The sequence below is a fragment of the Ornithodoros turicata genome, chromosome 5 (assembly GCF_037126465.1).
Source record: "Ornithodoros turicata isolate Travis chromosome 5, ASM3712646v1, whole genome shotgun sequence".
NCBI lineage: Eukaryota > Metazoa > Arthropoda > Arachnida > Ixodida > Argasidae > Ornithodoros > Ornithodoros turicata.
The window spans coordinates 35,685,867-35,709,146 of NC_088205.1; the positions used below are offsets into that span (position 1 = coordinate 35,685,867).

The 23,280-nt window shown below is 46.1% G+C and overlaps 1 long non-coding RNA gene across 2 annotated transcripts; it reads right to left on the reverse strand.

Annotated features, from left to right (window-relative positions):
- Nucleotides 1–1,297: 1,297 nt before the first annotated feature.
- Nucleotides 1,298–6,999, reverse strand: LOC135394353 (uncharacterized). Of its 2 annotated transcripts, XR_010422854.1 has the most exons (4): nt 6,870–6,999; nt 6,256–6,537; nt 5,636–5,846; nt 1,298–2,495 (listed from the first exon to the last, which is right to left on the reverse strand). It is a non-coding gene; the product is annotated as an uncharacterized LOC135394353 (long non-coding RNA). The 2 variants fall into 2 exon arrangements; XR_010422853.1 differs by having other exon boundaries at nt 6,256–6,999.
- Nucleotides 7,000–23,280: the final 16,281 nt, after the last annotated feature.

Genomic DNA, 23,280 nt, shown 5'->3' on the forward strand with positions numbered 1-23,280 from the left:
AAATCCAGATTAATCCGGCTCATTTTTAGTGCGCAAGACATGCTTAGTCCCGGGAGTGACACGAAATGAAGTGGTTCAATTTTGTGCGTCTCCAACGCCCATATTCGGAAGTTTTGATACACGTCTGCCAGAAGCAATGCGTCCGTCAGAAGGTACAAATCCGAGTACTCGCCCAGGCTCTTCAGTTGAAATTTTTCAAACACATTTTGCGCATGGCAGTAATCTTCCTCGCTCACTTCTGATCCGTTCAGTTGGTTAAAGAACTGGTCACGTGATGGCAAACAGGGCTCGTCGTAACGTTCAAAAGAGGTAACGTAGTTATAACAGAAAACCCCTTTACGTACAACCAACCTGAAGTAGTCCTCCTCTGCGAAAAACTGACGCAGACACCTGAAGTTAGATTCACCTTTGTCACATAGATTTTTCGTCAATGTGTCGAGACTAGCATTGAGGAAGCTTAACGAGTCTATGAAGCGGAACACACCAATGTCTATAGCCTTAAACTTTTGACAACTGGAGGCTATCACTCTGATGTCTGTCTTCCGAAGCAGGTGCAGATGAGCTACTATGAATCCGAGGTCATAATTGGCATTATGTGCAATGATGGGCATTTTCCATGGTATCTGCAGTTTCAGATTACATCCCTGACACAATGATTGGCGAAATTCTCCACTTACGTGATCATGGTCTCGCACTTTCTGCTTCTTAGTGAATGGTTCTTTACAGATGTTACAGTGAGTGGCTTCAGAATGTTCGAGTTCGTCTCCTGGGGTCATTTGCAAGGGCACAGTCTCGTGCAACATCGCATACAGCTCATCATGCAAATTACGCAATAGTTCCATGAAAACGGAAACGCAGTCTGCACCACGGTAAATATGTTTCTTCAAGACATACGAATCGCACGAGCGTATGACGAGGAGACAGAAGGATGAAGGGATGTGTTCCTCGTAGACATTCCCGCCTCCCGAACACGGTGATAGTACACTCTCAAAGTCGTATACACAGTAGAAGGGAACTTCCGACATCAAATGCTCTCCGGCAAACGACAGTGTCTCACCCTTCTTTGGAAAAATAGTCTTGGACACTTTTTGTTGTTTACACATTAGTAGATGATCGGCGAGTACACCCGGGGTGGTGAAACCCATCGTACACCGTTTGCAGTGAAAATAACCAGGTGGTATGAACAAAGCATTGAAATTAGTAATGAGTACAAAATGGAAGTCAATCAGCAGTAGATCGACATGCTTCTTGCACTGGTCGTCGACAACCTTAATCGGGTAAACATATTTTTATCTTTGTCATAACCGTACACGTTAATGCTCACATCGTTCTGCTTCTCAAACATTTCTACATCTTTCGGGAACACTACAGGAAACGTCTCTGGAAATACATATTGAGACAGGTATGACCTGTAGGATGAAGCTCTGCGTCTGTAAGAACCCTTTGCAGGATGTAGACCGGCAAGTACGCAAAATGCGAAACACATGTTCTGTTCACTATCCTCGTGAAGGTCGACACTCAGAAGACACCGACACTTTTTTTTCAATTCGTTTGGCAATTCAAAGTCGGTACAACCAATGAGCTGTGGTGCGAGACGACCGACATGAAGAATGCAGGCGTGAATTCGAAATAAGAAAAATTCCGACCCTTGCATTTCAAGCTTTTCTAAATTGTTGGTGACTTCAGTGCCTACTTCAATGACAGCACGTTCTACGTCTCGTTCCGACCACAGCGTATGCACACTCGAAGGAATAAATTGAGTGACAAATATGATCTCATCCTCAGGCGTATGTCGACCGAGTTCCGCCTTCAGCAAAACATAAAAGCGTAACGGAAATCCGAAATGTCGAAGTACACCGGCAAGGTAGCGTCCGTTTTCATGAAAGAATGTGCTGACATCCTGCCCGTCGTCGTCTCTGTCATGTAGATGAAGCTCATAGCGGTTGGTATAGTTGCGGAGCGTACAGAGTGTCTCACAAAATGGGATACAGGGTGTTGCAAGGTTATGAACGTTAGCCAGATGAACTTGAAGTCCCAGCGCTGTTGTGTAGTGCTGCCGATCGGCCGGGGGACAAAGGTGGCATGTCACCATTTCTTTTTATTTTTTTACTCGGATTGACCGAACACGATGTCTGGCGAAAGAAGACGTTTCCCGTCTTTTCCAACTCGCTCTTTCTTCTCCATCCAGAGTCCGCTCGTGTTCCTCATGTCTTCGATGTCTTGAGTGCTTAGTTTATGAAACCGAGCTGGAAGGAACACCTTTACGTGCTCGTGATCCTTCATAATTTCTACGTAGACCGCCTCGCCATACCTCGTTTCAATTTTGTTAACATCAACCACATCATACTTGATGTTTTTAGGAATTGTCGCCATTTTTTTAAACTCTCCACATTTCTTTAACTTGTCAAGTTTATGCAAGATCGACGAAGACATGATGCTTACTTGTACACTGATGCAATGATGACGACGATGATCCTTCGGACACGTTGGACCGGCTGAAAACAAAAGGAGCACATGTTAGAACACTGCAAAATATTTCATCATTCTGAACACCATACCTCCTCAGAAGGAGGTTCGAGAGTGAAGGAGCTGAGCGTCAGACAGTTCTTATATAAGAAGTTGCCAGCATGGCAACCTTGAGGAGTCTTCTTTTTTTTTTACATCGTCAACTCTGCAGTCGAACCTACCTTTGCAGTTTGCTTTTTTTTCCCTGCAGTTTGCAAGCACGGACTTGTTTATCTAACGAAACGTATCTTGACCAGACTTCATTCCCTTGCACGAAATGACAGTGATAGCACCTTTTAGGTTCGTGACGCCTGCCTCGGTGTCAATTTCAGGGGCTAGTCAAAGTGGGAAATCCACCTTCGTGGCACGACTAATTAAACACAGAGCTGTCCTCTTTGACAAACCGTTCAAGCAAATATGGTATATCTATCTTTATAAGCAGCCGGTATTCGATACTCTTCCTGAAGTAAATTTCAGTCAAGACATCCCTGCAGATCCGGAGAATTATAGCCACTCATTATTTATATTTGACGACTGTTTAGCCGACCGGCAAAGACTCAAAGAAATCTGCAAATTTTATATCGCTGGGTGTCACCACCTGTCAATCACGGCTGTGTTCATCTCGCAATACCTGTTCGTCAACGACCCTTTGTATCGCACAATACAATTCAATAGCACGGCTCTCGTTTTATTTCGTTCACCACGCACTACAGACCAGCTGCGTATGCTGTCCAGGCAGATTTTCGGGCGAAATGATTTGTTGCCCACGATATATAAAGATGCCTGTCAGAAACCATACTCATACTTAGTTATCGACTTGTCTCAACAGAGCAACGATCACTATAAGGTGTGGACCAACATTTTCCCGGATGATCACAGACAGATCGTATACAGGTCATGAAAAGGCTTAACAAACACATTCGTTTCCTTCGTATGATCGCTGAAGCAAAGACAGGGGAAGATCGTTACAACCTGATTCAACATGCCAGCAGGGAACAGCTACGAACAATCAGGGAGATTTGTATGAACCTCTGCAAAGGAAACATCGACGTACCGCCGAAAGTTAAAAAGCAATTGCAGCCTTTTGCAACACCCATTAGGACACTGGCTTCCAGGCAAGACCGTGCAGATGTGAAGAAAGTTAAACGGATTCTTCATCAGTCCGGCGGGTTTTTGCAATTTTTGTTGCCCCCCTTGTTAGGTCTCGTTTCAAGTTTAGCGGGCAAAAGCATCGCAAAAGCAATCGGCATTTAAATAATGCAGAAATACGAGCTTGTTCCCTATCGGGAAAGCACTATTCCGTCGATATTGAATAAACAGGAGCCTGATGATATCAAGGCCAAGGAGATCATCCAGTACTTGCACAAGCTATTGCATCCTCCCGCGAACACATTAAGACAGCCTAGTGCAGCAGGTGAGGAGACAAATCATGTGGCATCGACAAGAGAGCAGACACAGATTCAAGCGGACGAGGAGGAAGATGCCATCGTTAATTTTATGAGCAGCGGCTACAAGATGAGAGCAAGCCAATTACTGCGTTTACTAAAACCCGTGCTCGGCTGGAATAGTAAAACGTTTGAGCTCATTGTCAACGGTGAACAAATACCAAATACCAACGTTATAGACCTTGTTTATTATTTGGTCACAAGAGCGCGAAATGTGTGGCGACCCGCGTATCTCGAGAGGATCCTACCACTATTGGTCAAGCTAAATATACCGACACTTATCGTACATCCATCTCGACTTGAAAAGGAGACTGCAGAGCCATCAGCCAGTAGTCCTACGTTCACACCTGAGACACCTCGTCGACGCATTTCTCCGGTTATCACAAGAGCGGCTAAGAGACTTCGAGAATGGAACCAGTATTGAGCACGTTGGAAACGCAACAGGAACACTGTGGTTACCTTCGGGACGAAAACATTCTGGCGCATTTTCCCGCACGACACAGGAAGAAGGCCCTCGCCATTCTGCAGATGCTAAAGACCGTATTTGCGATAGATGAAGAGGGAAGGATTATCTGTCATTCTCGCGTTGTTCCAAGTAGTTCCGTCATCGAGCTTATAAAATACGAACTGCACAATCGATCGCCCTCTTGGTACAAAGGTGACGTGGCAGCCGTTATAAATGCCTACTTGTCATTCGACGGACTTCGTGTTCGTGGAAGAAAATTGTGCTAATGGCTGCTTACGTGGACGTATACCATCCTGGTGCTCTAGGTGGTGTTCAACGACTCGCACGAGCGATCGGTGAAAAGCCGGCGAAGGTTGCCAAGTTCCTGGAAACCAGTGATGTGTACTCTCTCTTCAGAGAACTTAAGCGACCACGTCAGTTCCGGAAGACCATCGTTTTGGGTGTGAAGGATATATTCCAAATAGATTTGAAAGACCTTCAGAAACTGTCGAGATACAACAAGGGTTTTCGCTATCTTTTGTTTTGTATCGACGCATTTTCTCGTATGCTTGCTGTAGTGCCTGTGCAGAATAAACGAGCAGCGGAAATTATACGTGGACTGAGACTCGCTTTTAGACGTATTGGGACTCCGAGACTGATTCATTCAGACAGAGGTACAGAGTTCACCAATAAGTCAGTCGGAGCATTTTTAAAATCAAAAGGGATATCTCTCTTCCACTCTAATTCAAATACGAAAGCAAGTATTGCAGAACGATCTATTCGAAGTCTTATGACGCCACTTTATCGTGCTTTTGAATATCAGGGACATAAATCGTACTTGAAAATTTTACAGCCTCTGGTCAAAGCATATAATCATCGTGTTCATAGAACTCTGTCGGCACGACCTGTGGATGTCAACAAAGAAAATGAACATTTATTTAGACAAAAGCTCTATCCTACTCCGAGCAAACCCCCAGAGAAGCCACGTTTTCGCGTTGGCGACCTTGTCAGAATAGCAAAGTCTAGACACCAGTTAGTCAAAAGTTATCTTGGTTCGTTTACGCGTGAGATTTTTGTGGTGAGAGCAGTCAAGATTGGTTACCCGAATACCTATCTCTTACGTGACCAGCAGGAAGAACCTATTGAAGGTCAATTTTATGCAAGCGAATTAACACGTGTGCAGCCTGGAAAGGGCCACCGCATTATAAAAAGACGCGTTCGGAACGGAAAGGTGCAGTACCTGTTGCAACCTTCTGGAAGTCGTAGAAGGACTTGGGTTCCGGAGAACTACCTGCCACCACCGACGACGAGATGACTGGCGATCACTGGTCCGATGTCGAACAGCCAGCCAACGCTGGCGATTCCTGGTCCCAATCGGGTGATGATGTGTGCGGCATGCGGGACGTTACCCAGGATCATCAAATCCAAGGAAAATGTCGCCGCCCTCATACCTGTTGGAATGACGTGTTAGAATGCGGTTCATCGAAGTCAACGGACGACACAGTGCTCGTCGCAGCATTTAAGATAACCAGAGACATTTTCCTGTTCCAGTCCCTGCCTCTGAACCTTCCCGCGAAAAAGACTGTGTGGGAGTCTTCAAAAACAATGTATGCCAGGGTGCACAGGAAGTGTGAACACCTATCCGACCACCCGTTCGACCTGGTCTCCGAATGGGGAAAACAGATGAGCTCCATATTCAGCTATTACGGTGATCGTGACGTCGACGTAATGCAACTGGTGGCCGAAAGTCTATGTATCATGTACTACGCAATGGAGACTGGCTACCATTACCTGGTTGTGTACATAAACGACATGACAATTGACCTGTTGCAAAATAGGTTGTCACCCAAAGACGCTTACCAATAAATATTGAAATCCATGACGAGTTGTCTCATTTTACTGTAGGTCGTCATGGTAAATAGATGCCCGGAGATGTTCTGCTACACCTTGTCCTTTCTGAGTGCTGTTTCCCTGTTCGTTTTCGTAGCTACAACAGAATTTACAAAACCAACACTGAAACAGGGAAAATGCACTACCGTGACTCAGATTGACCATAACATCTACGTCCACCGATGTCCAGCTGCAGTAACTGCCGTACGCCTTTGGCTCAGCAATGGTCATCCGACGAGATACGGAGTAAATCTGTCGCAAAATGATACACGTCAACTATGGCATTGCTTGAAAGAAGCAAATGTCGCGCACAATTATTATAACTTCGAGTGCTCGAAGCTATGTGAAATAAGCTTCGAACCCAGGCAAGTAATAGAACGATGTCCCGGCAATATGTACAATATTGCAAGACTCATTGGGAATGGAAAGCACAGCGGTTACGGTATCACTCTTTCGAAATAGGCTACCATGTCTCTGCTGTCTCATCTGAGCGAAACAATAAAAAGAATTTAAAACAAATACATGCCCGCATTTCATTTAGCTATAAGATACACTGTAACACAAGAATGGTTTGAAATACTCACATCACTTGGCTCTTACGTGGCACACTCACTGCTGGAAGCTCGTACGTGGCAGACAGCGTATACCACTGGTCAAAAATGCATCTTGCGAGGGCGATAACGTTTTCTTTTTTGTGTGTGTGTGGCTGGTGTTCCCAAAGAGCGTTTGAAAAAGCCAGACGGGTGTTTCGCGGTTGTGTTATCATACCAAAAGAAGAAGAAAAAAGAGCGCGTCGGCAAGAGGTATCACATTTCACATGCTGCTCCTGCGAAAGGAGAAGCTGTCCACGATGCATTCACGTGATCCTTCCTTCTCTTGAAATAAAACAAAAATGAAGGGTCTTATAAGCTAGCTGTCGACGACCGAGACCGATCAGACCTTCATCGACGACGCAACTTTGAAAGGATGTGAGTATACCTCTTGTCTTTATGCCATTTTATTTTTGTTATTTTTATTTCGAAACCATCACAGCTGGTAACCGCAATACGTAGTCATGCAATGCTTCTCGATTCGTTGTATGCTGTTGTCGCAATGCGCAACACAAGTTTGGAAATGCGTGTGTATAGAACACCTCTATTTTATAGTGATTGTTGTCACTGGGTTATTTACTTCCAAACGTCGTACTCCAATGCAAATGCATGACACAGTATCAGAGACATATCGGAAAAGTGGAAAACGTTAACCGATTCTTTGATAATGCTGCTTGTTGTTGTTGCATGGCACCTGATCGAGATTTGAGTCATCCTAGACTTTGTCCTGATTGAGAAGAGCATTCACAGGATGTTTCGTTTTCCCTTTGTTTTTTGCAGATTGCTTCTGTACAAGGATGAAGTCAAGCAAGACTCTGGTAATTTGTAACATATCTTTCGTTAGTTGAATAAAAGAGTAGTAAAATAATGTGCTGAAATAAAAAAGGAATATATACAGTGTTGTTTGGTCTCTGATATACATCATTATTTGAGTGTACTTATCAAAGTAGCATGGGGGAAAAAATCATGCTGTGACGCGGCATTTATTTTTTTGTCAAATGAAACCGAAAGTACAGACGGTCAAAAGCTTGAAACTAGAGGGACATCTGGCAACCATTCAAAAACCTGCGTTGACGTTGTCACAGCGAAACTAGCGTGCTGCGGTTTGAAACCGAAATTACAGTCGGTCAATAGCTTGAAACCAGAGGGCATCTGGCAACACCTAGGAATTCGAAACTGAAACCAGAACTACACGTGGAGCAACCAAGCTTGGCGTCCATTCATTTAAAACCGAAACCGAAACTACAGACGGCCAAAGCTTGAAAACTAGAGGGCGCTTGGTGGGAACCGAAACTACCTGGCGCTCTGACGCGGCAACCAAACTAGGTGACGGACTGACGTCAACCCGATCGGAAAAATACTATTAAATGTCATCAGATGTTATTGCCTGTTATTAAATGTCATTTGTGTGTTATTACATGTCATTTGCGTGTTATTACATGTCATTGTGCGTTATTACATGTCATTGCGTGTTATTAAATGTCATTAAACGTGCATCCAGGTGCCCATCAAACACTATCGACACGTCAGTTCCCATTGTTTACCTGAGTTAACCGTTACCTTATCCTGGCGGCGCATGTTATTGAAACCTGGGAACCCATTGTTCACACTATCGATACATGATTTCCATTGTTTTCTGATATATCTTATCGTGCGTGTGCGTGTCGCATGTAACCTGAGCGCCCATTGTTATAAGATCTTATATATACCACTACTACTACACGACCTATGATAGAGTCACTAAATAGAGTCACTAAACACACCTAATTAGTGACTCTACTGCATGACTGTCGTCCTACAGCCCAAGTTTGACAGTACAGGATGTAATTCGCTGCGCCGGACTCTCTACCAGAACGTGTTGGTGGCCGAGCTGGGTGGGCGGGTCACCTGAGAAATTTCAAGGGGGGGGGGGTTGATGCAAAAATGCGGGGGGTGTAGGGAAATCCCTGGTCTTCACAACAGGTGCGTTCTGCTTGGTTCAGTGCAACGAGCCCGCTCGAGTTTCAACAATACAGCCACAATTAACAAGAACATTTACATCCAAGAAATCGTGTACGTCAAAATGGAAAATTCGGCTCACTTTATTACCGTGATTTTAGCATTAAATCATGAATTTATTACACTTCTTACTTGACGGGGTATGTTCGCCAGGTGCACATCGAACGGAAGTCTTCACAACAGGTGCGTTCTGCTTGGTTCAGTGCAACGAGCCCGCTCGAGTTTCAACAATACAGCCACAATTAACAAGAACATTTACATCCAAGAAATCGTGTACGTCAAAATGGAAAATTCGGCTCACTTTATTACCGTGATTTTAGCATTAAAATCATGAATTTATTACACTGCTTACTTAACGGGGTACGTTCGCCAGGTGCACATCGAACGGAAGTCTTCACAACAGGCGCGTTCTGCTTGGTTCAGTGTAACGAGCCCGCACGAGTTTCAACAATACAGCCACAATTAACACGAACACTTACATCCAAGAAATCGTGGACGTCAAAATGAAAAATTCGGCTCATTCGATTACCGTGATTTTAGCATTAAAATCATGAATTTATTACACTTCTTACTTGACGGGGTACGTTCGCCAGGTGCACATCGAACGGAAGTCCTCACAACAGGTGCGTTCTGCTTGGTTCAGTGTAACGAGCCCGCTCGAGTTTCAACAATACAGCCACAATTAACACGAACACTTACATCCAAGAAATCGTGGACGTCAAAATGAAAAATTCGGCTCATTCGATTACCGTGATTTTAGCATTAAAATCATGAATTTATTACACTTCTTACTTGACGGGGTACGTTCGCCAGGTGCACATCGAACGGAAGTCCTCACAACAGATGCGTTCTGCTTGGTTCAGTCTAACGAGCCCGCACGACGACGACGACACTGAACTGTGCGCACGCACGGCTCTTCTGCTCCGCTTCTGTTTCGCCGGTACCCGCTGAAAATTTTAAGCCTCAAGCCAGCCGTTGTCACCTCCACCAGCGGCTTGCTGAATCCTGCGAACCGGGATTCGCGACGCGGCTCCCCCCTTCCGAGCATGGAAGGGGTTGAGCACCCCAACTACAAATCCTCCACAGAAGAGGGAAGTAACATTGATAGCGACTCATCCGCAAGCTGCGGAACCGTGCTCCTTGGGAAGAGAAGTCTTCCTCCTTCGAGCGATGGTCCCGGTCTCCCATCTTCGGACGATGAGCCGCCCTTCCAGGAGGTCACAAAGCGTCCCCACAAAGCTGCCTGCCGCAACACCGCACGAGCTTGCGCTCTGGAGGGCACAACAGTATTGTTTGCTCCTACTGACCGCAACTCCAACCTCGCTCGTCTTAACCACATAAAGATCTCCGAGTTCCTCACCTCCGGGTTTCCAGGGCGAATAAGAGAGATCCGCCCCAATTACTCGAAGAACATAATCGCAGTGGACGCTGTTTCACCGTCCGCAAAGCCATCACTCCTACAACTGGGGCAAATCTGCTCCATCCCTGTGCGCGCTTATGAACCACAGCCATCGAACTCGTGCTACGGTGTGCTCCTAGGGATTGACCCCTCGCTTACGGACGAGCAAATACTGGGCGCCATCGCATCTGAACCTCCGGTCCTCGCGGCTCGACGAATCAGAAAGGATGGGGGAGTTGTGCGGCTCACTTTCCCTAGTTCGAAGGCGCCAAAACAAATCAGCCTTCACCTCCTCACGATGCAGGTCCAAAGCTACCTACCCCATGCAGTACAGTGCAACAATTGCCTGAGATATGGCCATGTGGCTGCGTGCTGCACCCGAAAGAGGACATGCGCAACGTGCGGGACGTCTCACGACAACGCTGAGTGCCCCAATGGAGAACCGCTCTGCATTAACTGCAAGGGGAGTCATGTTGCCACGTCGTCAGACTGTCCGAAACTCAGGGAACAAAGACGCGTAGCCCGGGTGCGCTCCCGCTCTACGAGCAGCTACAAAGAAGCCCTGGTAGTAGTCAGGAAGGCTGAACGCAAGACGAAGCCAAAAAAGAAGCGTGCGCCTACCCCGCCAAGTATAACGGGTTCACGCCATCCGCCTACCAACAGCCCTGCCCCCGAGAAGCATCCCGCGTGGGCGGGCAGCGACTACCCTCCGCTCCCGCCGCGCGATCCTCGAGCGGCCGCTTCAAAGCGCACAGCGGTTAAGCATCCTGCACCTGCCATGCCAAGCAACACCTAATCCCGGTCCCCCTGATCCCGTGCCGCCCTAGACCGAACACGCGGCGATGACGTCGCATCGGTCATATTAAAACTGCTGTTCGCGGCACTTAAGGCCATAGTTACTGCGTGCCCTAACTGTACCGTTCTCCCGGATGTTCAATCGATCCTAGGCCTTGAAAACCTCATCGTCCCCATTCTCCTGGCGGATCCGAGCAGGAACTGAGCTCATCCAGCCTCGGCCTCACCGATCAGAACATAACATCTGAATGACAACGCACTTCCAAGAGACAACAGTCTTCCAATGTAATGCGGGAAGCCTCCTGTCCAAAGTGTCCGACTTCCGTCAGTTCACCTGGCGACACAAGTTTCCTCTTATGTGTATATCGGAATGCGGAATTCCGGTAGTTTCGTTTATCGAACTACGTGACATTCACCTCCAGTCCCCGTGGCGGGCGATGCCGCTCCGCGTTGTTTGTTCGGTCCGACATTCCAGTCATCAAGAAGGATATTATTACGGGCGGACAGGGCGAATACGTATGTTGCATATAGTGCGCATAGCCGACCTTGTCATTACTGTGGTGTCACTTTACCTTCCTCCGGCGGTCGCTTACGATACTGGTGACCTGGCCGCAGTACTGGACAACGTCCCGCCTCCGTATCTTCTTTGTGGTGACTTCAACGCCCACAATGTCATCTGGGGCAGCGCGCGCTCGGACACGAGAGGGGAGCGACTGGCAGCCCTGTTCGAGGAGCGAAACCTTTTAATCTTCAATGATGGCTCCCCTACGTTCCTGAAGACAACGTACCATTCTTCCTGCTTGGACCTCTCTGTTGTGTCAGCTCCTATTGTACATCGCTTCAGATGGCTGGTGGGCGCTGATACCCTTGGAAGTGATCATCTTCCTGTCCTGATCAGCATGCAAGGTGCGCGAGCACAAGCCCACTCCCACACCGCAAAAAGAACGGATTGGCAGTCCTACAGATGCATACTCGAATCTTCTCTATTAAACTGGAGGCCCCAAAATGCCCCTGACTTCTGCGACGTGGTTGTTAATGCGGCACGCGCTGCGACCCAGGTGCACCGCATACCCCCCAAGTTCAAGTCCGTCGACGCGGAGTGTGAGAGGCTGCGCGCTATCCGCCGCCGCGCCGAGCGACGCGCCCGCCGCACGCATCTCCCAGTCGACAAAAGTGAAGCGAGGCGACTACAGAAGGTGATTCATAGGCATCTGTGCAAGCTGACACGCGACCGCTGGAGAAGCGTCGCGACATAACTATCTCCAAGAACACCCATGTCTCGAATTTGGTCGGTGCTCAAAGGGCTCGCCACCCCCGTTTTCCAAAGGCATCCTTTCCGCTCACTATCGCTTGCCACTGGGTGCTCTGAAGTCGAGGTTGCAGAGCAGTACTGTGCCCGCCTGACATCGACACCTGCCGCTCCTCTCTCGTCTTCCCTTGACATCCCGGTAGCCCTTGAGTCCTCCACAGATCCGTCATTGGATGTCCCATTTTCGCTTACGGAGCTCGAATCTGCTATAGGGCTCTCGCCTGTGCACACGTCGCCGGGTCCTGACGGAGTCACCTAAAGCAGTGCGGTATCTCCCGCTCTGTGGCCGCCAGCTCCTTCTGGGCCTGTTCAACGAAACTTGGCAGGCCATCTCCATTCCGCCACACTGGAAGGCCGCGATGATCGTGCCTATCCTTAAACCTGGCCAGTCCCCTCACAATATCGACTCTTTTCGGCCAATCGCACTTACAAGCTGCGCAGAGAAAGTCATGGAGCGGATGGTCCAATCTCGCCTGAACTGGTTTTTCGAAGCCTCGAACTTCTTCCCTGAAGTCATGGCCGGCTTCCGTCAAGGCAGGTCGGGGATAGACAACGTCATCGACATTGTCTCTAGTGTACAACAAGCGCGATCGGAAGGGAAGCTCACAGCAGCGGTCTTCCTCGACGTTTTTTACGTCGAGGAAGACCGCTGCTGTGAGCTTCCCTTCCGATCGCGCTTGTTGTACACTAGAGACAATGTCGATGACGTTGTCTATCCCCGACCTGCCTTGACGAAGCATATGACAGCGTGGTGCACAGCACTGTCATTGCGACGCTCCAAGAGGCTGGTATTGGGGGCCGCCCACTCGCATGGATTCGGGACTTCCTCGTTGAATCGCACCTTGTTTATGCGCACCTCTGAAAGGGACACCGCACACTACAGAGTTCTGCGAGGTGTCCCGCAAGGGAGTGTGCTGAGCTCACTGCTGTTCAACGTCATCATGGCCCGCTTTACCTGCCCAATTAAGTGAACATGTCAACATCACAATATACGCAGACGACCTCTGCATCTGGGCCTCCTCCACCCGTCGGGATGTAATCCAGCGTCGCTTGCAAGGTGCTCTGGACACTATCGTATTTTACCTCTCCGACCGTGGTCTTTCTCACCCAGCAAGACTGTTGCCATGGCATTCACCCGCCGATCCTTCCGCAAATTCCCCCTCCGCGTTGACGGTCAACAGCTCGCCTTCGTACGTCATCACAAATAGCTGGGCATAACCACTGACAGGGAGCTGAATTGGTGCAAGCACGTCAAGGCCCTGTCTATACCGCGGCGACTACCATCGTGAACGTCCTCCGCCGCATCTCTGGTTCGTACTGGGGCCCATCATACCCTGACCTTTGCCAGGTGCATACCTCACTCGTCCTAGGGCTCCTGCGTTACAGCTTACCGGTATTGCATGGTCTATGTTCAACAACCGAGCGCGAACTTTTGAACACCCAGGCGCGAAGCCTTCGAGTGTGCCTTGGTGTCCCCAAAACGACCGACACCTTCCTGGTCTTGGCTGAGGCGAAGGAGACGCTAGCCCACGTCCTACGCGACATGGAGACCCTGCGCTCTTGTGGGCGGTACCGCACACGACATGCTGCCCACTACCTACGGGACATTCACCTACTGTATGAAAACTCAGCTTTCGGGGCTGCTGTTTGCAGACTGGCACAGTCTTTTCCGCCCCCTCCGTCGCGCCTGATATACGTCCCACCTTTGTGGACCCTCGTGCTGCCTCCGACGGACCTGCATATTCCCCACATGTCCCGCAAAAACGACACTCCTGTCCTCGCTGCGCGCCAGTTTGCTCTTGACCATTTGAACTCGGTCCACGGTCAGCGTAAAGCAATTTTCACGGATAGCTCGGTTGTGTACGGCGCGTCGTCTGCAGCTTTCTACATCCCTCACAGCGACACTGCGCAGGCTTTCAAGCTGCCGCATGAAACTTCATCCACTGAAGCGGAACTGACAGCCATCTATGAAGCGCTCAACGCCATATCCGGTTCACAGGGCGACTCGTGGTCCATCTTCACGGACAGCAAGTCAGCATTGGAGACCTTGGCGTCGTACCGGTGCAGTGCTATTTGTGCTATTGGCGATCTCCGCACGCTTGTAGTCGCCAGATACAACGAGGTCCTGGCTTCCGGCCACAGCGTACGGCTCCAGTGGGTACCCAGTCACGTCGGGCTGCCCGGAAATACTCGTGCCGTCATTGCTGCGAAACGTGCCCATACCACGGCTGCCTTCAGTCTCAGCATCCCGCTGTCAACGTCAGCCTGCCTGCTCCAAATACGTCGCTTACGCTCTCGCTGTGTCCAAGATTTCATAGAACGTGCCATCTCGACCAATACATTTCTGCACTCCATGGACCCAAAAATGCAAAACGTCCCTCCCCCAAACATCACGAGGAGGGAGGCGTCTGTTATCCACCATCTGCGGTTAAAGGTCAGATATGCCGATTTTGAAGTGCCGCAGAACTGAGCGATACTCGCGCTGTGTGTTCATTACCGAACACTGAATATGTGTGCGAAATATCTTGCTCCAACTGTTCGTAGTTTTTTAGAAAACAGTTTTTTTAGTTCCCACGCCTGGCCGTCAGACCGTCGGTAAACCCTGCGCACGGGCGCACCGACGTCACTGCTCTCGGTTTATCTGTCTTTGGCTTGGCATGGACTCTTGGCTTGGCTGCTTGGCTTCTTTCGTTTCCTCCTCTGTGCATCGTACATACGCGAACAGCTGTTATGTTGTTGCTAAGCCGGAAACAAAGCATGTGAATGTTTTTTTTGGCACAGCGTCGTTTAGAAAGTGCACTTCCTTGTTCTGACCTTGCCTTTTATGGGCTGGAGCGATATGATTCGTGAATATGCCACGGCGAAGTTGTCGAAGATGCGACGGTGCTACGCTGTTAGAACAATTCATCGGGGCATTCAAGTGTTACCTATTATAAGCTGCCAAAAGACCAAGCAGTGCGAGGCTCTTGGCTGACAGTGGTGCCTGCTAATTTCCATTGCAAGGATTTCGTCCACGAATGTTATCATAGGTTACGCGCGACTCCAGAGGCAATTTGGAATCTCGGCACGAAATCGTCTGATGAAAATCTGAGGTGCCCGACGCATAACATTTTGAACGTGCCACGGATGATCAAGGCAAAAAACGAGAGCAAAAAAAGGTAAGTCGAGGTTCAGATATAAAAAATAGCAAGCTTAATGAATCGATTGTGCAGCTGTCCTACTGCGCTTACTCTGATATAACAACGATTAACAACACAATAGTACTATTGATAATCTAGCTTCTGAATTACCACAGGTACACGCTGAAGGCGGAAATGAAGCATGATCTGGCTTGCATCTGGTCATGAAGAAATTGCTGACACGTTAGTTGCAGTCCACCTCCACCAACAGGTATGACAATGTGATGTTATAATTTGAGTATTCATCTATGTTCAACTTTTCATGTGCACTCGCATGCAGACATCTTGACACCACTTTTAAATCTGCCCTCAAAGTTACAACCTATGCTTTCAGGGTGGAAAACAAAGCTCGCCATTCCGATTAGCTGCTATCTCCCAGTTCAAGCACTTTTGTGTCTGGACACTGGTTCCTGTGGATGGGGTGTTACAAGCTTCACTGTCTGATATAGAAGGTACGTTACATTAGTGCAGTTCATTTGTCTTTTGCACATTTTTGTTACTGTTAGCTGGATTACTGTTGGACATACAATCCTTTGACACATCGAAGCTGATGTCGCCTCTGATAACGTTTTAGAATTTTCAGTGTCATCAACGTCCATTGAGGAAGGTGCCTTTACTATCTGTGAATCTTTAACTGAAGAATAGCCCAGAATTCATGTTAACATTGTCTACTTTTATTAATTCACTGTCTGTTTTCTGAGAGCTAAGAAAAATGGAAACTATTTATTTGTCACAACTTCACACTGGATACTGGTGTGGTACTGCCTTGACATGTAAGCTAAAATACCTGTACCCGTATTCACCAACTCACTTAAACCATTGGTTTAGTGACGTCGAGTTTAAATCGATCACGTGAGACTTTCGTTCGCCAATCCTGGATCACCACCCCATGCCCTACAACCTGCTGCTGTGAAGCCAATGGCACCGTACATAGCGAGCTTCCTGCACGGCGCATGCGCATTTCGCCAGAGTCTGCCAGAAGCGGTTGTGGCCGGTAGGCCTAATCCCCGGTTCACGAAGAATTTTTCATCAAATCTTGGGTAAGTTTTGATTGATATAGTTGCTAGAAGCGCCCAGGAGATGGATTTTATCGCAATGGGACGAATATTCCCTTCAAATATTCCATTTCGATCATCCACCCAAGCTACTTAAACCGGTGGTTTAAGACCCATGTATTTGAATGGGACGTGTTTTAAACTAGGGGAGGGGCTAGTTTAACGTCGGCCTAAGTACGTTGTAACTGTGAACGTGTGCTGAAAAAACTATCGTATAGTGGTTGTGGTAGGTGGTGTTTCACTAATTCGAAGTCTAACTGGTAAAAATTAAGCAGAATCGGCTTAAATGCGCGGTTAGTAAAGCAAAGTGGCGTAACGCTTGACCGGGATCACGAAATGCAGCAGTTTTTCGAAGGCGCTATTGCAAGCTCTTGCATGGTAAACGTAAAAGCACCGTCGAAGTGTGGTCAAAGAGAGTGACATCGACATGTGCCACTGGACAAAATCCAGATACCAATCCAATGGACCGACAGAGCGTGCGGATGGCCGAACTTCAATGTGCATCTTCAAAAACAAGGCGTAGTGCTGTCTGTGCTGGCGCTTATTATGAGTGTCATCTCCTGTGATACACACTGTAAGCACCCCTCTCATTGTACAGTAAGAGCAATAACGTGCTAGATGGTTGTTGCGAGCCCCGATGGAGAAATTGAGGGGCGTTATCCACTCGCATGTTTATAAACCGTCCCAGTATCTGTCATCTCTTTGCAGCGTGTCTTATCTCCAGAGACCTTTAACTGTGCAATAGGACTGATCATAAAGTGCATTAGCGTCTTGCGGCTGTTGTGTGGATACTATCTAGGCATGGAAATATGCATGTTGTTGCACTACACTGAACACGGAATTTGAGCAGATTTTGCTTTCCCAGGTTATGAAAATACTGGAGCAAAACCGAACGAGGTCCCCATTTTCCCTGGATTCACATGTAATAGATTTGTACTTCACATAGATTAAACTGAAATGTGTGTTTTACTTATTTCAGCATGCCACAGCAGAGGAGACTAATGAAAAAAAGTTCTTCAGGTATTGTGTTACTACTGCTACATTGGAAAACATTCAAAAAGACAGCTGCTTACTTCTATTTTGATTTATTGTATGGTAACAGTAGATCTGCTTTTGTAGGGCTGTTCCTGCAAAAGACACTACACAGCAGTGTGCTAAAGGAGGCTGGAGACCTTTTGGATGCATCATTACTTTTTTTAGGTTAACTATTGCAGGTACATAACCATAACCAATCAATGACAGTTTTTGTGCATTGTATAAGCACAGATATTCTGGAGATCATTTCTTAAAAAAGGTCTGTTGTGGACTCATTCGTCACAACAACTTTGTATTCATGAGATTTTTGTTTATATTGAGACAATAAAGGCTATTACGTAGTTCCACAAGGATGACTTTTTTCATAGAGGCATGCACTCTCGATACCCTGCTCAATTAGATGATGAGGTCACGTGAAAGCATAAGTAAGCAGCGGTGCACAAGGAAAAAACTCCTTGCTAGATTCCACATGCTGACTCCACTAATATGTCTGAGGTTTACTGCAAAAGAGCTGAATTGCATAGGAATCAATGGCAATGTGTACAGAAACTTTAAGCTCTTTTGCTCATTATTGCATTGCACTTGAAGTTGAAAAGTTGAAAACTGCAATTACTGCATATAACACCTTCCAGATAGATTTAACAAAACATAGGGTACAGACTTATCAGTAGATGGCATTGACAATTATAATAGTAGCCAGCTGGTACACGCAGCATCAAAATGGAAATGTGGTTCTGTCATAACTGTAGCATGAGTGCATGGAAATATTGTACATGGCCACGTGACTGTTGTCAACTACTTAAAAGAAAGTTAGCTTCTGTTAGCATGGGTACAGATTTGTCCTGCCAGTGCAGCTGTTTGTATATGCACTGAGCACACGAGAACGTGAAAGAGCACGGTCCCCTGTTAACAGTAGCTATCGTTCTTTTATGTTATAGACAGCTGCCGTATGGCTGCATAGTTAATTTCTGTGTGCACGTGTTCAGTGTGGATATTGATGACAGTAGTAAAGCAGGGTAAACATGCACCCATGTTACACTATCTCTCCTTTTATAATGAAAGAATGGCTAGGAAGCAAGCGAGCTGGTGAGATGATGCATAATGTAAAACCCCCGAGACTAGGGAACACGAAGAGACAGACACAACACGAAGTCTGTTGTGTCTGTCCCTTTGTGTTCCCTAGTCTCGGGGTTTTTACATTATGCATCTCCTTTTATGTTGTTGATAGCTGTCATATGGCCACAGAGTTTATCCATGTACTCAGGTGTTGAGTGATATAGTACTAAACAGAAAAACAGAGTCCCTTTTGTGTCTCCTGAAGCTCAAGGCTTTTCTTTCAAGCTAAAATGTATGCATGCTGTTCTGCATCATTTCTGTGAGCAGGACTGTTAAAAATTGCTCGACGACACTGCAGCTTTACACTAGTGTGATCAGTGCACTCTTGTTGTGTAGTCTCATATCCTGTAGAGGTACATCTTAAGAATGGGAAAACACATTCCTATGGAATCATGCTACATGATTTATAATATACTCCCGCATGCACATTGCTATCATGCTTCTATTTATTGCAAATGCCACAATGCCTCTAATTTGGTGTTGTGCCTGTCTTCAACGTGTTCTGAATAGCTGAGTTCAAAAATAGTGAACCAAACCAATATCCACTTCTAATATGCATATGTGTAATACCTTACTGTACATTCAACTATGTTACAACTTGTTCCCCTTACACCAGCTCAGGTGCATGCTAACGGTCCACAGTTTTTCCCGTACGACATGTCCTGTACAATAACTACGCAGAATGGGTACTCCCATTTCACACCAGCTCTCCTCTGCTTTGACTCACACTCCACTCCTAAAGCAGTGAGTGGAGGGTATACAGAATATTGGAATACTACGGTAACAAAGTTCGGATGTAGCTAAGAATGTGTCATCAGCGTCATGACAAATGGTTTTAACATCTATGGATCTGTCACTCGGAACAGTGCCTGAATGCTGTTGCAATACATGCACTATGACATACATTTATCGCTGGAAAGCTTCCTTCCCCCTCATCGTCACCAGGAGAATATGTGGCATCTCGTGCAAACTACTTTCACTGAATGACTGGCACCAAATGCCTGTGACATTAGATTGTATATGTGTCACACCTGGTTATTTATTTTGTTTCAAGTAAGCAGTTCTTCAAAGTCACATGTGAAGAAAATTTACTGCTATACAAATATGTGGCTGGCATTAGCTTAGGCTTATCACATACCACGCCATCCCCAACACAACTGACCTTCATGTAACACACGAAAAACATGTCTGTGTAAGAGCTTGCTTCACCATAGTTCATAAATCTTGTGGTTATGTGTGTGGAATGTTTCATTTCTTTTTAATGGGAAATTCACACTACTTCTGTTTCTTTTCAGAACCCCCCCCTCTCCTCCCACATTTTCATTTTCTTAGGGGTGCATAAAGTTCAGTAAAGTGGAACGAAATAATTACACGCTTATCTTGGGTGCGCCAACATAATGCATTTGGCCGGAATTTGTGAAACTGTTGCTTTGGGTGCTGGTAAATCTTCTGAACCATTTCCCCATACATCATGTATTAATTTCCTGAAGTTGCCTGAAGACTGCATGTTCATCACTCGTTACTGAAGTTAGGTGGTTAGTCATGCAGAGGCATCTGTATTATTTTACTACATATTCAGTGTTATGTCCCATACATCTGCTCCCAAACTTTGTCCTTCATGACGCAGTACACCATGCTCACTACATTAAACTGTTCAGTTGCATAGATTTGTGTTGACACAACTGGATGAATATGTCCGCCTCCACAAAGTGACAACTACCAAAGTGGTTCAAAAAAAGAGTGAAATTGTGGAAGAAAGATATACAAACATGTAAATTTTAATAAAAGTAATACAGCACATTGTAGCTAAGATGCATGTGATTTCAAGTTGCATTTGTTTCTTTGTGTGAGCTTATTTGCATTGTGCATATTTGTCCATTGTGAACTGCCTGCTAAGATCAATACAGAAAGCAAGCAGACAATGCTCAGTGCTACTACAGAGATTTCATGCTGGAATGAGCACCTCTAGTTGTGCCTTGCTTTGATATCCCACTGTGTTGTTTCTTAAGAAATAGCACAATCTCTCAATACAAAGCTGTACAGTCAAACTGCATAACCACACAGTGCAGAAATGCAGCCTGCACAATAATTTTTCAGAGCTTTATCATCGGTGTAAAGAACGAGAATTAGTCGAGGCAGGTCACAAACATGTAATCCTCGAATGCCCAGTTTCACAGAGCGTAGTGCATGATGCAGTCGTCCGTGTCATTGTTCTTCTGTCTGCGTCTTTTGGCTGTCTACACACCATAATTCGTACGACCTACCCTGCCTTGCTACACTTGTTTAGTGCATGATGTGCTGTTGGCAGCCGTATTTTAGCATGGCATGGCATGAGCTGTGGGGAGTTTTTAAGCATTGGTGGTCGTGATGGTTTGGCATGTAATGGTGCGATGATAATGCTAGTGAAATTTACAATGCCAGTATGAAGTTGAAAGAGAAGCTTGTAAAGAATGAGCATGGAAAATGTGTAAGTCCCGAACCAGTTGCATAAAAGTGTTCCCTCAATAATATATGAAGTTGAAGAAATAAGCACAATGCAATTATTGAACAAAATAACAGCACAGGCTTATTTGTAGCTGATGTTGCAGCTGTTGTATGTGTTTTCTTTGGTCCATTCATGTTTGCTCTATCCTTTGAACACCACTTGTGAAACTGGTATAACACCTCCTTCTTTATGATACATTTGGTTCATTTTAACATCTGTATTTTGTGTACATGGTCTCATTAAACTACAAATCCTGAATGGTACAGACGTAGTGTGCTGGCACTAAAGTATGGCCATTTATTTTAACAATGTCGAATGCATCATATCAAATGACAAATATGCTCAGTAACTGTAATGACAAATATATACATTAGGTATGTTCCATATTTCGTGAAATTTCATCAGAGCAAGAGACAGTCACAACGTAACGATGAATCTTTGTGGGCTGAACAGAACAATCAATTTAGTGCTTAGTGATTTCTACAATAATCTGATATGCTGAAATGCAGAAATAAAAGAGGTCACTGACAGGGGGTCACGACACTTCCACGCTCACAAGCAAGGACGCCCTGGGTGACATGACGAAAACAGAGCTAAACAAACAAACGAAATACACAGACACACACACACACACACAGGACGACGACGCAAACAAGACAGCACCCTGAGTACGTCTTCCGTATCAGTCGCGCTCCAAAGAAACACAGCCAGCAAACAGATACCCTAACGCGTTGCAGGTTTGTGACACGTTGAAAGTATCACGTCGATTTCTTAAAACGATAACACCGTAAAAGTTGCGCGTGTGGGAGTCCCATATCGCATAAGGACATCCTTGCATCAACTTTCTTTCTGTTTACATAGCCCACAGTGATCAAACACTTGCACACACGTTGCGCTCATGACACCAGGCTCGAAAGCGTATAAAGGACGCTGCTGGAATGCCCCGCAATCGAGAGGCAATCCTGATCGTTGCAGTTCACCACACATATCGCACAACAGGCGATAAATAAGCGATGGTCGATGCGGATGAAATTATTACACGCAACCACAATCGACGACCAAACACTGACAATAGCACAACGATCACCTCCGCGTACCTACTTCTGTTTTTCAAACATTGCAAACGCTGACTATGTACACCTTTTTAGCGACCATAACAACCATATCTCGAGGAGCTTGTCATTAACAGATACAGAGATAGATCTAACCACCGATTACCGATACCCTGATCCGCAACCACCTGCAGCAGCGCCATCTCAACTTTTCTTCCGTAACAACCTCATAATAAAAAAATAAAAAAACAGGAGCCTCCCTCCTTCGCACTTCTGTCGTCTGCTATTTTCTCCCTCCCCTCAACCGTCGCGTGACAATGTGAATAATGCGCATGCGTTGTGGTCAACCCTTTGGATGGCACTTCATAGCCGGAGAGATCACGTGATCGATTTAAACCCGACATCACTAAACCAATGGTTTAAGTCGACTGGTGAATACGGGTACTGGACTCTACAATAATTGTGTTCAACTTGGTACATTACCGTGGGCAATGCCACATTCACTACATTTTTAGTGGGTCCGGTGCACAAATACTGTGTGCATACATACATACATACTGTTCGATAGGCAAAAATACCTGAGCAGTGCTGTGTAGTCTTTTTACCCAAAGTCCATACTCTTACTGCAAAGTCACAGTACGTAGAACAGCAATGTGCAGGTATGCTGCGATAGAGATTCACAACAGAAAGAAGACTGTTGAGAGCATCTAAATTTTAATGAGACGAGGCTTTCGTGCACAAGGCTGCTCTTGTTAATGTCTAACATGAAGTTACAAAATCCCAGAATATATAAAACATGTTGTAATGTAGAGAGCGAGGGGTGGTACAGACATAAAAATAATTATATAATCATATATAATAAAATAAAAAGGGGGTACAACTCCCCCCTCAACTCAACTCGACAACTCAATAACTCTACTTATTCTCTACCTTACAACATGTCATATATTCTGGAATTTTGTAACTTGATGTTAGACATCAA